At 47.4% G+C, this 18,445-nt stretch overlaps 1 protein-coding gene across 1 annotated transcript in view; it reads right to left on the reverse strand.

The window, feature by feature from the left end:
• LOC137532688 (NACHT, LRR and PYD domains-containing protein 6-like) overlaps positions 1-18,445 on the reverse strand; it is a 138,507-nt gene that overhangs the window by 84,250 nt on the left and 35,812 nt on the right. The window lies entirely within an intron of this gene.

Consider the following 18,445-nt stretch of genomic DNA (forward strand, 5'->3'; position numbering starts at 1 on the left):
AAAAGTTATTTTGTAACCAAAGGCCATTAATTATTTATCTTTCAACTCCAAACTTCAGCTGCTCTTCATTTCTTGGAAAACCTGTTGGGAACTATGGCAAAAGCGTATGGCTTGATGTTAAACCCCTGTCCAATGAAAATTACCACTGCAACAATTCTTTGGTTTTGTCTCCTTCAGAAAGTCAAGTTAAAGTGGAGTTTTGCTTGTTAACAGTGTATGTGCATGTCCTGTCACAGGCATGGCCTAGTTGTTATTGTTTACTCTCCTTGCTGAGGACAATGGAGAAGGATGGTTCAGCAGATGGGGAGGCTTGGTTCTGATTGCAGGTTCTCTGGTAGTCTGTCACCAAGAGTCTGCTTGTCTTTTGTTAGGAAAAAGGAGCAGTGGTGGCTTGTATGCTATCATGCTGAAGTGTGCAGTCAAAGCTACATGTCTGGCGCTCCAGAATAATTGCAGCCTCGTCAAACTTGCTGTCCATTCGGCGGAACATACCAAACAGATCTGTTCTAATAGAGCAATGTGAATGGATCCTATCAGGGCCGGTTCCAGACTTTTTTGCTACCTGAGGCAACCTTGTGAGGATGCCTCCCACCCCCCTTCCCCTCTGATTTTGAATCATCGCACAGCACCCGACAATTGCACAGCATGTAATAGCTGCAGTGCAACCAAACAAAAGAAAAACAACCTCAGTATAGGTAGGTAGGTAGCCAGGTATAGTTGCCCCCAGTAAAGGTAATCAGTGTAGTTTCCCACAGTTTAGGTTAGCCAGGTATGTGCCCCCAGTAGGTAGTCAGTATAGTTGCCCCCCAGTATAGGTAGCCAGTATAGTTGCCCCCTGGCCAAGTATAGGTAGCCAGTATACTTGCCCCAAAGCCCAGTATAGCTAGTCAGTTAAGTTGCCCCCAGGCCCAGTATAGGTAGCCAGTTTAGTTGCCCCAGTTCAGGTAGCCAGCCCAGACAGGTAGCCCCCCTCCCTGCGGCCGCTGATCGGATCAGTGGCTGCATTCTTTATAACTGTCCTGGCCCCTTGCATGCTGCCGCCTGCCGCTACACACAGACCTCAGATCAGAGCAACCCGCTGCGCCGCTGTGACAGCACAGCGGCTTGCCTATCAGCACGTATACAGGAAGTACTGATAGGTGAGCCGCTGTCCTGTTACAGTGGCGCAGTGGGTCACTCTGATCTGAGGTCTGTTTAGCGGCAAGTAGTAGCATGCAAGAGGCCGGTGACATTTAAAGAGGAAGCGGCCTTTGATTCAAAAGTAAGATGATCAGCGGCCGCAGGGAGGGAGCAAAATGCGGCTCCAGCGCACATGCTACCTGACGCAAAAGTGGCACTTGGCATCATGGGCAGGACAGCACTGGATCCTATTAATTAACACAGGATCCGTTCACCTCCGTTAGGATCCATTCCGTTAAGCTCCACCAAACGGACCATCCTTTATGCCAATAACAACCAGGCCTAAACCAGGCATGATGAACTCCAGTCTGCAAGGTCCAAGGTGCTCGCCATGGGCGGCTTACACTGGGGCATGTCGTGGCACTGCCCCCCTGCTGGGAGTCTTTGTGCCCCCCAGGCTAATGTAGGATAATCCTGATTCAAAATGTTCTATCTGTTAAATACAAGCTCTAGTCTGCAGCAAAGCTTCATTACTAAGATAATACATTACATATATAGTCTTTCTCTCCCTCCTGCCTCTCCCCCCTCCCCTTGCTTGTAGTAGATGAGAGATACAGGCTGGGGGCCTGAATTATTTGTTTGTGATCTGTCCACACAGGAGCAGCTTGCCAGCAAATAAAAATGAAACCATGTCAGAAATCTAGCCAAGTACATCTGTAGGTAACTTTTCTTCAATAATAGCACCATTATTTAGAAAACCTTCTCTGCTCAAAAGTTCTGTTTATGTTTACATTTAGTTCCTTTCAGTGTTGAACTAGTTTGCTTTAATGTTATCACCTGAGTAAGGCAAAAAATATCGAAATCTCGCCAAACAAACATCGATTTTGATCACCCAAATTGGTCCCACCCAACCCACCAGCTATTGTGCCCCCCCCTCAAACATTTGAAGCTGGACCACTGGTCCTCACACAATTTTAGCACAGCTCAAATTAATTGATGCGACATTCGTTTTAAGCCTCATCTACACGGGTAGATGAGGCTCCGATGTGCCTTATCAATCGAGCCGCTAATGCGGCTCGATTGATAAGATCCGACAGGACGCATCTTGCTTCCGCCGATTCCCTGCTCGCTCCCCGCGAGGGGACAATGGCAGGGAATCGAGCAGAAGATAAGCGGCGCCGGCGGGGACGAGCGGGGAATCGAATCTGGCGCACGCGCGGCGAGCGGGGACGCGGAAGAGGCGTTTCGGCGGCTAATCGAGCCGCCGGATCGCTACAACATCCCATAGTGTAGACGGGGCTTTAGGTCCTGCCTTCCCCGTCAACTACTGCAATACATACTTACACCAGGGGCTCGATTCACAAAGCGGTGCTAACCCAGTTAGAGACTTTAGGCATGATAACCATTTCACCACGCTGGTGAAAAGCCAGTTTAGGTGTGATAAGTTTAGGCATGATAAGTTTAGATAAGTTTAGATCGCTTGCAAAGTCCCGCACGCAAAGCAGCGCCATTAAACTTTATGCACAGTGCACCAGACTTTGCTAACGTAAAACTTTTGATCAGCTGTGCACTGCGGTGCTAGCCCAGTTGGCTCTTAAACTTATCATGCCTAAACTTATCACACCTAAACTTATCATGCCTAAACTTATCACACCTAAACTTATCACACCTAAACTTATCATGCCTAAACTGAGTTTAGGCATGATAAAGGGCTTTTCACCAGCGTGCTAACTGTTAGCACCGCTTTGTGAATCAGGCCCCAGGAGTTTAAGTGGACTTTGCGTTTGTGTAAACTGTGGTTGAGTACTGAACAGAATATAACAGCATAAGGTGGCTACTAACGCAGGGCAGTTTCCAGGCTAAATTGCACCCAGGACGAGGGTGTAAAAATTGCACACACACCCCCCCTGGAGGTATAGGTGCCCACAGTATAGGTTAGCCAGGTCTAGTTGCACCTAGTATAGGTAGCCAGCTGTAGGTTCCCCCAGTATAGGCAGCCAGTATAATTGCCCCTAATATAGTTTAGCCAGGTAGGTGCCTTCAGTATAGGTAGCCAGTATAGTTGCCCCCAGTATAGGTTAGATAGGCTGTTGCACCTGGTATAGATCCCAGTATAGGTTTGCTAGGTGGGTGCCTCCAATATAGGTAGCCAGTATAGTTGTCCCCAGTATAGGTTAGATAGGGAGGTGCCCCCAGTGTAGGTTAGCTAGGTAGGTGTCTCTAATATAGGTAGCCAGTATAGTTGTCACCAGTAGTGTTGGGCGAACAGTGTTCGCCACTGTTCGGGTTCTGCAGAACATCACCCTGTTCGGGTGATGTTCGAGTTCGGCCGAACACCTGACGGTGCTCGGCCAAACCGTTCGGCCATATGGCCGAACTAAGAGCGCATGGCCGAACGTTCCCCGAACGTTCGGCTAGCGCTGTGATTGGCCGAACGGGTCACGTGGTTCGGACCCGAACGCGCTCTGATTGGCCGAACTGTCACGTGGTTCGGGTAAATAAATACCCGAACCACGTCATATCTCCGCCATTTGTCTGTGGGTTTAGCTTTGGGTAGGCAGGCAGGGTAGTTCGCGCTCCAGCCACGCTAGCCAGGGTCCCCCCTGTCATTGTGTCACTGCTGGGAACAGTAGTACACCGCTTGCTCAGCCACACTATATAGCATTCTGTTTACTGCCACTCTGTGTACCTCGCTCAGCCACACTATATAGCATTCTGTTTACTGCCACTCTGTGTCTGCTGGGAATAGTAGTACACCGCTTGCTCAGCCACACTATATAGCATTCTGTTTACTGCCACTCTGTGTACCTCGCTCAGCCACACTATATAGCATTCTGTTTACTGCCACTCTGTGTCTGCTGGGAATAGTGGTACACCGCTCGCTCAGCCACACTATATAGCATTCTGTTCACTGTTCTGTGTCTGCTTGGAATAGTGGTACACCGCTCGCTCAGCCACACTATATAGCATTCTGTTTACTGTTCTGTGTCTGCTGGGAATAGTGGTACACCGCTCGCTCAGCCACACTATATAGCATTCTGTTTACTGTTCTGTGTCTGCTGGGAATAGTGGTACACCGCTCGCTCAGCCACACTATATAGCATTCTGTTCACTGTTCTGTGTCTGCTGGGAATAGTGGTACACCGCTCGCTCAGCCACACTATATAGCATTCTGTTTACTGTTCTGTGTCTGCTGGGAATAGTGGTACACCGCTCGCTCAGCCACACTATATAGCATTCTGTTTACTGTTCTGTGTCTGCTGGGAACAGTAGTACACCGCTCGCTCAGCCAGAGTATATAGCATTGTGTTTACTGCCACTCTGTGTACACCGCTCAGCCAGACTATATACCATTGTTTACTGACACTCTGTGTACACCGCTCAGCCAGACTATATACCATTGTTTACTGACACTCTGTGTACACCGCTCAGCCAGACTATATACCATTGTTTACTGCCACTCTGATTCTGCTGGGAACAGTAGTACACCGCTCGCTCAGCCAGACTATATACCATTGTTTACTGACACTCTGTGTACACCGCTCAGCCAGACTATATACCATTGTTTACTGCCACTCTGATTCTGCTGGGAACAGTAGTACACCGCTCGCTCAGCCAGACTATATACCATTGTTTACTGACACTATATAGCAGACTATATAGCATTGTGTGTACACCGCTCAGCCAGACTATATACCATTGTTTACTGACACTCTGTGTACACCGCTCAGCCAGACTATATACCATTGTTTACTGCCACTCTGATTCTGCTGGGAACAGTAGTACACCGCTCGCTCAGCCAGACTATATACCATTGTTTACTGACACTCTGTGTACACCGCTCAGCCAGACTGTATACCATTGTTTACTGCCACTCTGATTCTGCTGGGAACAGTAGTACACCGCTCGCTCAGCCAGACTATATACCATTGTTTACTGACACTATATAGCAGACTATATAGCATTGTGTGTACACCGCTCAGCCAGACTATATACCATTGTTTACTGACACTCTGTGTACACCGCTCAGCCAGACTATATACCATTGTTTACTGCCACTCTGATTCTGCTGGGAACAGTAGTACACCGCTCGCTCAGCCAGACTATATACCATTGTTTACTGACACTCTGTGTACACCGCTCAGCCAGACTATATACCATTGTTTACTGCCACTCTGATTCTGCTGGGAACAGTAGTACACCGCTCGCTCAGCCAGACTATATAGCATTGTGTTTACTGCCACTCTGTGTACACCGCTCAGCCACACTATATAGCATTGCGTACTCTGCCAGTCAGTGTGTATATTGCTGGGATCAGTAATACTCCACTCACCGTCAACCACTATATGAGCTCAACATGAGTTCCCCAGAGACCTCCGCTGTGAGCAGCACTCCCAACAACAGCAACAGCCAACGCCCCACGCAAGCTATAACATCCACCCCAGCAGCCAGTGGTCAGCAGCAGCCCTCCCCGGAGGAGAACGTTGTGTCCATCAGTCCGTCGCCAGAGCGATTAATGAGGGCTGCCATTGAGGAGATGATGGGGCCTGATGTGGAGGAGGTCTGGCTCAGGCCAGCATCCCAAGTTAATGTTGAGGACGATGAGGGGTCTGTGTCTGGGGATGTTGGGGTGGCAGAGGTGGTGGGTGGGTCAGACTCAGGAGAAGAGTTGTATGATGAGGATGATGATCGGGACCATCTGTATGTGCCTCAGAGTCCGACCCCGGAAAACATGTTGTATCGTGTGTTTAGGTACTAAAATCTGCGTTCCCTCCCAGTAGTGTTGGGCGAACAGTGTTTGCCACTGTTCGGGTTCTGCAGAACATCACCCTGTTCGGGGTGACTATATAGCAGACTATATAGCATTGTGTTTAATGCCACTCTGTGTACACGGCTCAGCCACACTATATAGCATTGTGTTTACTTCCACTCTGTGTCTGCTGGGAACAGTAGTACACCGCTCACCCGCCACTGTATAGCATTGTGCTCTGTGTCACTGCTGACAATAGTGGTACACCGCTCACCCACCACTGTATAGCATTTCTGTACTGCCACTGTACTGCTGCCAGTCAGCGTGTACTTTAAGGATAAGTGAAATGAGGAAGAAATCCGGTGAAAGAGGGAGGGGCAAGGGAAGAGGTGTTTCCCCTGACGGTTCACGTACAGGCCACAGGGGAGCACCCAAGAAAACCCACTCAATACTGCCCATGTTGTCCAGGACAACAACCCTCACAGATCCAAAAGAACAGGACCAGATAATTACTTGGATGACCTCTCAAGCGTCCAGCAGTGGGTTAAGCAGCACCAGCACATCACGCACGAGGTCCGAGTCCTCAGCCAGTTAAAGTCTGGGCTTTCTTTGAAGACTGCACTGAGGATGTTACCATGGCGATTTGCAAGGTGTGCAAGACCCGCCTGAGCAGGGGGAAAAGTATTAACAACCTCTCCACCACCAGCATGAGCCGCCACATTCTATCCAAACATCCCACTCTGTGGGCAAACGCGGCAGGACAGGGTACCACCAGCAACACTGCCTCCCTTGGGTTCACCAGACTCACCACCAGACCCGCCTCAGCAGCAGCAGTAGCCCAGCCATTGCGTGGTTCACAACATTCACAAACATCAGACGATGCTGACACTGTCACTTTCCGGACTAGTGCTCTTGAGGTCTCCCAGTGTTCATCAAACACAACAACCAACAGCCCTTCGGTGTGCAGCGCTACGGTTGAGTTGTCTGTCTCTGAGATGTTTGAGCACAAGAGGAAATTGCCAGCAAATGACCCCCGGGCCGTGGCAGTAACAGCCAGCCAGCATAGCCAAGCTTCTGGCCTGCGAAATGCTGCCATATCGAGTGGTGGAGACAAACAGCTTCAAGGGCATGATGTCAGTGGCCATCCCACGTTACGTGGTTCCCAGCCGCTACCACTTTGCGCGCTCTGCAGTGCCTGAGTTGCATGAGCACGTGGTCAGCTAAATAACCCGAAGCTTGAAGAATGCCGTTGCCTGCAAGGTTCACCTCACCACTGACACCTGGACGAGTGCGTTCGGCCAGGGTCGATACATCTCCCTTACCGCGCACTGGGTGAACCTTGTGGAGCCTGGCAGCGATTCCTCACCTGCTACGGCGCGGGTGTTGCCCACGCCGCAAACAGCTGGATAACAACAGCAGCACCTACCTCTCTGACTCCTTCTCCTCCAACGCATCTCAAAGCTGTACCTCATCCGGAAATGCTAACCCAGCACCAGCAGCAGTAGGATCGTGGAAGCAGTGCAGCACAGCTGTTGGCATGCGTCAGCAAGCGTTGCTGAAGCTGATCTGCCTTGGGGATAAGCAGCACACAGGGGAGGAAATTTGGAGGGGAATAAAGGAACAGACGGATTTGTGGCTGGCACCGCTGGACCTGAAACCGGGCATGAAGCTAGACACCTGGCACGAACTGGCAATGTACGCAATAGAGGTGCTGGCTTGCCCGGCAGCCAGCGTTATGTCGGAACGCTGTTTCAGTGCTGCCGGAGGCATCATCACAGATCGGCGTATCCGCCTCTCCACAGAAAATGCAGACCGTCTGACTCAAATTAAAATGAATCAATCCTGGATTGGAAACGACTACGCAACACTCCTGGACCCCAACCAAGTAACATGACCGATGAACATCTGGGATGGTTTAGCGTTTCCGGTCCCTGTTTATTGAACCTCTCATCTGTATTACATTTATGACTGCATGGCGGCAAAAAGCATTGCTGCTATATCCGCACGCTTTTTGTCCTCATGCAAGGCCTGGGTTGTTGTGTCTCACAAAGCGTGGCCTTCTCCTCCTGCGCCTCCTCCTGTTCCATCACGTGTGCTGCTGCTGCTGCTGCTGCTGCTGGGTTACCGTTGCCGGTCCCTGTTTATGGAACCTCTTATCTTTATTACATTTATGACTACATGGCGGTACAAAGCATGCTATCCGCACGCTTTTTGTCCTCATGCAAGGCCTGGGTTGTTGTGTCTCACAAAGCGTGGCCTTCTCCTCCTGCGCCTCCTCCTGTTCCATCACGTGTGCTGCTGCTGCTGCTGCTGGGTTACCGTTGCCGGTCCCTGTTTATGGAACCTCTTATCTTTATTACATTTATGACTACATGGCGGTACAAAGCATGCTATCCGCACGCTTTTTGTCCTCATGCAAGGCCTGGGTTGTTGTGTCTCACAAAGCGTGGCCTTCTCCTCCTGCGCCTCCTCCTGTTCCATCACGTGTGCTGCTGCTGCTGCTGCTGGGTTACCGTTGCCGGTCCCTGTTTATGGAACCTCTTATCTTTATTACATTTATGACTACATGGCGGTACAAAGCATGCTATCCGCACGCTTTTTGTCCTCATGCAAGGCCTGGGTTGTTGTGTCTCACAAAGCGTGGCCTTCTCCTCCTGCGCCTCCTCCTGTTCCATCACGTGTGCTGCTGCTGGGTTAGCGTTGCCGCGTGGTCCCTGTTTATTGAACCACTTATCTTTATTACATTTATGACTGCATGGTGGTACAAAGCATGCTATCCGCACGCTTCTTGTCCTCATGCAAGGCCTGGGTTGTTGTGTCTCAAAGCGTGGCCTTCTCCTCCTGCGCCACCCTCCTCCTGTTCCATCACGTGTGCTGCTGCTGGGTTAGCATTACCGGTCCCTTTTCCTGGAACCTCTTATATGTATTACATTTATGACTGCATGCCGACAAAAAGCATGTTACCTGTGCAAAGAAAACAGACATTTCCCGCATTTAAAAGACAGTTTTCCCTTTGAAACTTTAAAATCGATTTTCTCAAAAACTATAAGCTCTTTTTGCTAAATTTTTTTTCCTCTTGTACCCACTCCCAAGGTGCACATACCCTGTAAATTTGGGGTATGTAGCATGTAAGGAGGCTTTACAAACCACAAAAGTTCTGGTCCCCATTGACTTCCATTATGTTCGGAGTTCGGGTCGAACACCCGAACATCGCGGCCATGTTCGGCCTGTTCGGCCCGAACCCGAACATCTAGATGTTCGCCCAACACTAGTCACCAGTATTGGTTAGATAGGTAGGTGCCCGCAGTATATGTTAGATAGTTAGGAGCCCCCAGTATAGGTTAGATAGGTAGGTGCCCCCAGTAAATTTAGATAAGTAGGTGCCCGCATTATATGTAAGATAGATAGGTGCCCACAGTATAAGTTAGATAGGTAGGTAGGTGCCACCAGTATAGGCTAGATAGGTAGGCGCCCCAGTATAGAATAGCTAGGTAAGTGCCAGCAGCATAGGATAGATAGGTAGGTTCCCCCAGTATATGTTAGATAGGTAGGAGCCCCCAGTATAGGTTAGATAGGTAGGTGCCCCCCAGTATAGGTTAGATAGGTAGGTGCCTCCAGTATAGGTCAGATAGATAGGTGCTCCTAGTATAGGTTAGATAGGTAGGTGCCCGCAATATAGGTTAGATAGGTAGGTGACCCCCCCTCATAGGGGATGGAGGGGGGGGGAGTCGCGGCCACAATGAGACTCAGCCGCTGGAGGGGAGCCCAACTTTTACCCCCCTTCCTCTCCCCGGGGCTCCCTTCCAAGCTCCCCCCTCTTTGCAGAGTTAGCGCTGGGAAGCCTGTATTAGTAACTCACCTCCCTGCTCGTTCCAGTCGCTGCCGCTCACTTGCCGCTGATCTCCATCTGCATAGCTGCTGATACACGCTCTACTTCCTGCAGATTGGATTTTCATTGAACTAAAATTTAGATTTTTTTGTCGGTTGTGATAGATAGGAATCAAAGATTGGTTCGTTAATGGTGCAGTGAACGATTTCACTTCTGATCAGAATATCTGATCGAACTAATGATTTTTCGCTAGAAATTGGACGGTCCAATTCCTGGCGAAAAATCGTTCAGAAATTCTGATCGGATTGGTTGTAAATAATCTTAGTTGATGGTCACAATCGATTACGAACGATTACAAAAATAGTTGCGCGATTGGATTTTCGTCAAACCAAAATTTGGATTTTCTTGTTGTTTGTAATAGATAGGAATCAAAGATTAGTTCGTTGATGGTGTAGTGAACGATTTTTCTTCCGATCAGCATTATCTGATCACTCGAACTAGTTTTGCTAGAAATTGGACCGTTAGTGACCACCTTTAGGCTCAGATCTGTTCAAAAGGTTTTTCTGTTCTTTCTTAATGGGCATGAGGTTCTATTTATCTGTTACGATAGCACAGGGTGGGCTGTTGGATTTTATGGATATGATCCTTTTTATGATCCAATCGGACAACTATTTTCTATCCAATCGGACAACTATTTTTGTAATTGTTCGTAATCGACTGTGACCATCAACTGAGAATATTTACAACCAATCCGATCAGAATTTCTGATTGCTCGGACGATTTTTCGCTAGGACCGTCCAATTTCTAGTGAAAAATCATTAGAGCGTTCAGATATTCTGATCAGAAGTGAAATCGTTCACTGCACCATCAACGAACCAATCTTTGCTTCCTATCTATCACAACCGACAAGAAATTCTAAATTTTAGTTCAATGAAAATCCAATCCAATCAGTTATCGTTAAGTTAACTGATATTTGCTGCTTTATAATTACATTTCTGTGTTTTGACTGCTTTATAATTATGCAATTTCAAAGGTGTGCATTTTTACATATTGTATATTACTGCAATAATTTATGTCAATAGATGGCGCCAAAAGCTAAGCCACTCTCTATAATGTGCTGGAATAAGGCCTAAATGACTAATTTAAGTGGTCTATGGAGTTCAACTTTATTACCAAAGTTGAACTCAACATCTTACTGTAGTTTTTAAATCTTTGGAGCACTACTGGGTGGGCAAGAATTTAATTCCACTTTCTTACAATCCTTCAGAGGGGTTTCAGTATAACTGAAAAGGTCTCTCACTTTCTAGGTTAAGTCGAAAACAGGTTGGCAAGCCTGCTCTCCTTCTAAATGCCTCCTCCATATAAGGATATAACAAAAAAAAAGCACCAGGAAAAAAAGGGCTCTCAGTAACTTGTTAGTAAAATATCATTATTAAATATGGATATTTTACCATAAAACGTAAAATACTGGTATTAAAGAGATTCTGTACTGTTTGACTTGTACAATAAAAAAACATACCAATTGAGTCACTGTGATCTCCTCGATCCCTCTTTGCCGTTTCCATCGCTCCCCACCGCAACACTGGCTTTTAATCGCCAGTTTTAGGCAGTGTTTACAAACAAAAAACATGGCCGCTAACCAGGAAGTGATGTATATATATATATATATATATATATATATATATATATATATATATGTGTATGTATGTATGTATGTATGTATGTATGTATGTATGTATGTATGAATATATATATATATATATATATATATATATATATATATATATATATATATATATATATATATATATATATACATATATATCCTGTTACAATATACAAGTTTTTATTACAAAGTGAACTATCTGCACTCCGGTCAGGGATTCACAGTTTCTGAAACCTGTCTGTGAGACCTGTCTGTGAGAGATAAACAAAGCACACACACAGAGCCTGCAGGGGGTGTGCAGAGGGCATGCATAACTTCTCCCTATCACAGCAGAGCAGTGCATTCCTCTCTATGTCGACAAAGCCTGACAAAGGAAAGAAGATAAGCTATATTACAGAGACAATGCAACTAGAAAAGACTGCAGTAATCCAGACCACATTAGAACAGGTATAGGAACTTATAGGACAGAAGAAATAAGACTGAAAATTTTGTTACTGAGTCTCTTTAAATACCAATATTTTAATATGCACAAAAGTAACCCTACTCCGGTGTCTCCCCTCCCCTGTACCTCTACCCCTATGCTGGTGCTTCATCTCCCCCCAGCCACTAAGCCTGTCTCATCCTGTCTCCTCCTCCTTTCCTCTTCCTGTCTGTCAGCCTGCAGTGACAGTGGAGACAGATGGAGGGGGCTGCCTGAACTGTACTGTGCTGCAAGTAGTGTTGGGCGAACACCTAGATGTTCGGGTTCGCGAACGTTCGCCGACCATCGCCGCGATGTTCGGGTGTTCGCGCCGAACTCCGAACATAATGGAAGTCAATGGGGACCCGAACTTTCGTGCTTTGTAAAGCTTCCTTACATGCTACATACCCCAAATTAGCAGGGTATGTGCACCTTGGGAGTGGGTACAAGAGGAAAAAAAATATTTGAAAAAGAGCTTATAGTTTTTGAGAAAATTGATTGTAAAGTTTCAAAGGAAAAACTGTCTTTTAAATGTGGAAAATGTCATGTTTCTTTGCACAGGTAACATGCTTTTTGTCGCCATGCAGTCATAAATGTAATACAGAGAAGAGGTTCCAGGAAAAGGGACCGGTAACGCTAACCCAGCAGCAGCAGCACACGTGATGGAACAGGAGCAGGCGCAGGAGGAGAAGGCCATGCTTTTTGAGACACAACAACCCAGGCCTTGCATGAGGACAAGAAGCGTGCGGATAGCATGCTTTTTACCGCCATGCAGTCATAAATGTAATAAAGATAAGAGGTTCAATAAACAGGGACCGGGCGTCAACGCTAACCCAGCAGCAGCAGACGTGATGGAACAGGAGGAGGCGCAGGAGGAGAAGGCCACGCTTTCAGGTGCAACTCAGGCCTTGCATGAGGACAAAAAAATGTGTGCGCAAAGCAATGCAATGAGTAGTTTTCAGGACACAATGGGCTATTCGGAGGAGCTATTCCCACCCCCACAATCTTCTACCTGTGAAAGGTCAATGGAACAGCCACAAATGTTGTGCCCGGATTCACAACCTTTTTCTGTGGAAAATGCACCTCGCACTGAAATGCAAGGCGAGGCCGAGGATGAACATGACGTCAACAACTCAACATGACGCAAAATGGGGGCGGAACAGAAAGCTGCTTTCAATGTTTTGAAGGCCTTAATTGCCTCCGGTGGCCAGTTAGATGCATCATTCATCACACCCAAATCCCAGAGCAATGTGTGCAGGAATTTGAATCTCAGGAGGTGTACCGAGATCATCTGGACAAGTGACCAAGTGACAAGTGACAAAGTGACCAGTGACAAAGTGACAAAGTGACAAAATGACAAAGTGACAAAATGACAAAGTGACAAGTGACAAAGTGAGAAGTGACAAGTGACAAAGTGACAAGTGACAAAGTGACCAGTGACAAAGTGACAACTGACAAAGTGACAAAATGACAAAGTGACAAAGTGACAAAGTGACCAGTGACAAAGTGACAACTGAGAGGTTGTTCTGGGGAGCTCCACTGCACTCAGTCGCATATGAGGAGAGGTCTCGTCGGGACTGCTGATCCTCCTCAGCTTGCTCAAAGCCTTGAGGCTTCCTCAAGATCCTCTGCTTGGAGTTCGCCGGGGTTCAGCTTGGTGTCGGGGTCGGCGGCGTCCTCCTCACTCCAACGTGGCAGATCTTCTGTTGAAGGAAAAAAAAACAAACATTGTTAAAAGTCCAGTACCGCTTCTGAAGGACTCACCAAGAGATGCAGGAGCGCTTCAATCTAGCGCACCATCGCTCGCTGGGTGATGTCCCTGCCTACGCACTGGAATTCTACGCTGCACATGCTAGCACGCTTTTGCGCAGTGCCGAGGCGCATTCCAGCAGCTAGTAGCTACCAAGCTTCTGTGGATCTGATTGGGCCACCATGTTGGATCTCTGCCAAGTCCTCCAAAATTTTGAGCAATCCACGTTGCGTGACTGAGCAGTGACAACTCTACAGTCAGCATTACAATACCACTGCTGTGTTTACTGAAGAAATCAATGTTGAAGATGGAAACCGCTGGCATGATGCAAGTGGGGGATTCTGAAGATGAAAACGATCAGCGTGATGATACCAACATCAGGCAACCTGCCTCAGGAAACGCTGGTCCCAGCTATGACAAAGAACAGGATGAGGAACAGCTGGAGTTGGAGCAGGAATTGGATGCCCCCACTGCCGAGGGACAGAGCGGTGCACGTTGGACTTCCACAATTTAGCGGGAAAGGACAGCAGAAGAGGAAGAAAGTGATGCTGGTGACGAATATGGTGCATCACAACAATCACAACGCTTACAAGAACATGAAGACAGAGGAGTCTGGCAGGACTCTCTGGCACACATGGCTCAATTCATGCTAGACTGCATTGAACGCGGCCCGCGCATTATTCACTATTCATTATTATTCATTATTCTGGAATCTGGACAACACCAATTACTGGGTTTATACCCAGTTTATACAAACACAATGTTAAAAAACTGATTGAAGAAAGTGTCAGACAGGTCAAAAATGGAACAATTCCAGCAGGCCCTTGAGGATGGAGACTTTAGAGAGGAGATTGACATCCTCCTCCTTCTCTAGCCAGTTGTACGCCGACAGACTGACTTCAGCAAACCCAGGAGGACCAGGAGGGCAGCAAAGAACACAAGCTGCTGCTAGTGCCAAAAAGGGAATGGTATTGGCAGTGTCCTTGGAGTGGGAACATTTTCTGACACCCATGCAGCAGCCCACAGAACAGCAATCGGGCAGTTCCACGTCCTCCAACACCAATCGCCTGGAGAAGATGGTCAAAGTCCAGGACTACATGTCAGATGGCGTAGCTGTGTTGAACAATCCATCTGCAGACAGACGGTGAGTGTGACAGGCAGCACAGAAGGACCATGGCAACTCACTCATAGTACCACAGTTTGATAGTGCTGCCCCAAAAATTATATGGATCCGTGGACCCGGGCACTGCGGGCAGTACTGGGAAGTGGGAACGCAGATTTTAGTACCTAAACACACGATACAACATGTTTTCCGGGGTCGGACTCTGAGGCACATACAGATGGTCCTGATCATCATCCTCATCATACAACTCTTCTCCTGAGTCTGACCCACCCACCACCTCTGCCACCCCAACATCCCCAGACACAGACCCCTCATCGTCCTCAACATTAACTTGGGATGCTGGCCTGAGCCAGACCTCCTCCTCCACATCAGGCCCCATCATCTCCTCAATGGCAGCCCTCATTAATCGTTCTGGCGACGGACCGATGGACACAACATTCTCCTCCGGAGAGGGCTGCTGCTGACCACTGGCTGCTGGGGTGGATGTTATAGCTTGCGTGGGGCGTTGGCTGTTGCTGTTGTTGGGAGTGCTGCTCACAGCGGAGGTCTCTGAGGAACTCATGGTGAGCTCATATAGTGGTTGGCGGTGAGTGGAGTATTACTGATCCCAGCAATATACACACTGACTGGCAGAGTACGCAATGCTATATAGTCTGGCTGAGCGGTGTACACAGAGTGTCAGTAAACAATGGTATATAGTCTGGCTGAGCGGTGTACACAGAGTGGCAGTAAACACAATGCTATATATAGCGTGGCTGAGCGAGGTGCACAGTGGCAGTACACACAATGCTATATAGTCAGGCTAAGCCGTGTACACAGAGTGTCAGAAAACACAATGCTATATATAGCGTGGCTGAGCGAGGTACACAGTGGCAGTAAACAATGCTATATATAGTGTGGCTTAGCGAGCGGTGTACTACTGTTCCCAGCAGCGACACACAATGACTGGGGGGGACCCTGGCTAGCGTGGCTGGAGAGCGAACTACCCTGCCTGCCTACCCAAAGCTAAACCCACAGACAAATGGCGGAGATATGACGTGGTTCGGGTATTTATTTACCCGAACCACGTGACCGTTCGGCCAATCAGAGCGCGTTCGGGCCCGAACCACGTGACCCGTTCGGCCAATCACAGCGCTAGCCGAACGTTCGGGGAATGTTCGGCCATGCGCTCTTAGTTCGGCCATGTGGCCGAACGGTTTGGCCGAGCACCGTCAGGTGTTCGGCCGAACTCGAACATCACCCGAACAGGGTGATGTTCTGCAGAACCCGAACAGTGGCGAACACTGTTCGCCCAACACTAGCTGCAAGGACAGTACTCTGCGGGGGAGAGGGGAGCTCTGGCACAGGGAAAGAGGCACAGGGGAGCAGAGAAGGAAAAATGTTTGCATGCGGCAAGTGGACTAAATAGGCGCCGCTTTAGGTCCCAATGCAAAATAGCGGTATTTGGGCACCCGCAATGCCCGATGTCGGGCACCAAAATACCAATATTTTGTATAGGTGCCTATGGCGGTGCCCATTTAGTCCACTTGCCACATGCACCCATTTTTCCTGTTCCGCCATATAACTCCTTACCACAAAAGTATGGTGCTCTCTTAATGTCAAATTTGCCTCCCTGCTCTGTTATATGGATGGGAGATTTCAACTCTGAGTGTAAGCCTGCTATGGATCGCTTTCCTGCACTGGCAAACAAACCCATCACTTTTGCTATCCTTATAATTAAACTGTACCTTTGTGACGTTTGGAGACACTTTAACTCCCTGAAGCAGCAATACACCTGCTACTCTGCCACCCATCAAACCTTCTCCAGGCTTGATTTCTTTCTGACCTATGATCTCCTGCCCTTGATAGAAACTGTTACATTTTTACTGAGACTGGTGTCAGATCACTCTGCTATTCAGAGGTCTCTAGAATGGCCTGATTTTCCTTCAGCTTTCATTTGGAAATTAAACCTATTCTGGTTGTCCCTATTCACATCTGATGACTGGCTGGTTGACCAACAGGAAACTTCTTCCTTGTAAACAGAGACCTGCTCCTTGGTCTGGAACACATTAAGCCTGTTTTGAGAGGTACCACATCTTAAAGCGGATCCGAGATGAAAAACTAACTATAACAAGTAACTTGTCTATATATCTTAGCTAAAGTTTAAATAGCTTACACAAAAAATCTAGCTGCAAACAGCTTTAATAGAATATAATTCTTTCTTCTTGTGATACAATGACAGCAGACATGTTGTTTGTAAACATTACACAGAGGCAGGCTTATCTGCATCTTGAGCAAAAAAAACCTAATCCCCCTCCTCCTCCCCTCTGCCTCTGAAATCTCTGGCTAGTAATACCTCCCCCTCCTCCTGCCCAGACTGAGCTCCCATGAGCCCTTGCTACTGTCTGAAAGTGGCTTGTTTAGTTTATAGGGAATTACAGTATTAAAACAAAAACAAAAAAGTATTTGGCTTGAGGAATGCCCTGTAAACAATAGGAAAGGAACACAATTATGCAATGTGTAAAAGTTCATCTCAGATCCACTTTAAAAAGGAGAATGATGCCACAATACTGGAATTACAATCCCAAATAATTCTGCTTGAGCAACATTACACTTCTAAGCCCCCTGAAACCACTTTGGGGAAGTGGAAGAAAACACAAATTGTGCTAAAAACTCTGCTTAGTAAAAGGGTGCAGGCCAAAACCTTCTTTCATGGATGTTTCTCGAGGCAGGTGATAAAACTGGGACTATTCTGGCCAGATTAGCTCAAAACAGACCTTAATCTATGGTGATAACAAGTTAGAGATGCCCACTCCCAGTTAGTTACAGTCTCTTGTAACATTAATCAGAGGTTTGCTGAATACTTCCGAGACTTGTATTCTCCCTAGTCTAGCTTTACACAGATAGATGGAGATTTTTTTTTTTTTCTGGCAGATGTCAACTTGCATGAGCAGAGAGAGCTATTAGATAACCCAATTACTCTAGAGGGCATTAAAATAGCTATACACTCTTTCCCCACCAACAAAGTCCCTGGCCTTGATGGCCTTCCAATTGATTTATATAAATGTTTTATTGAAATCCCTTTTGCCACCTTGTTTGAAACCTTCCAAGGCTCCTTTTATAAAGGCCTGTTGACCTCCTTGATGTGTACCACCCTGATTGTCCTAATTCTCAAAACCTGGAAAAGACCCTTAATATTGCGACTCAGATTACCCATTCTTGCTCATTCCCGCTGATATCATTATACTAACCAAGATATTAGCCCTTAGTCTAAATAAACCTATGGCTCAGGAGCCAGATGTGGCTCTTTTGATGGCTACATCTGGCTCACAGACAAATCAGTAGGGGTTGATTCACTAAGCTACACTGCTCAAGCAGCGCAGCTTTGGGTTGCAGTGCAAGTAACATTTTCATAGTAGGCAGGCTACTGCTGTAGCATGCACTTCTAACTTACTCACGCTCCCCCAAAACTAATGGCAGCTCCAATTGTCCCACTCTGGACCCTGTCAGGTCCAGTGACTTTGTACGACAAGATCCCCGCACTGTCACTTGACACGCAGCCTATTGTACCAAAGTGTGGGGTCCTACAAATTGAATCAACTCCCGAGTCAGCTAGCTAATTGTACAAGCTGTTAGTCGGTATTTCTCCTGTCTGACTCTCGGGGAAATTGCTGATGTTGCTGAAACCCAAGAGAAGCTGAAGACGTGTCTGACACTTCCGCTGCCCGGCGGATCAACTGTATGCAAATCACCATGGCAACAGGGACGT

Source organism: Hyperolius riggenbachi, chromosome 9, assembly GCF_040937935.1.
Source record: "Hyperolius riggenbachi isolate aHypRig1 chromosome 9, aHypRig1.pri, whole genome shotgun sequence".
NCBI classification, from domain to species: domain Eukaryota; kingdom Metazoa; phylum Chordata; class Amphibia; order Anura; family Hyperoliidae; genus Hyperolius; species Hyperolius riggenbachi.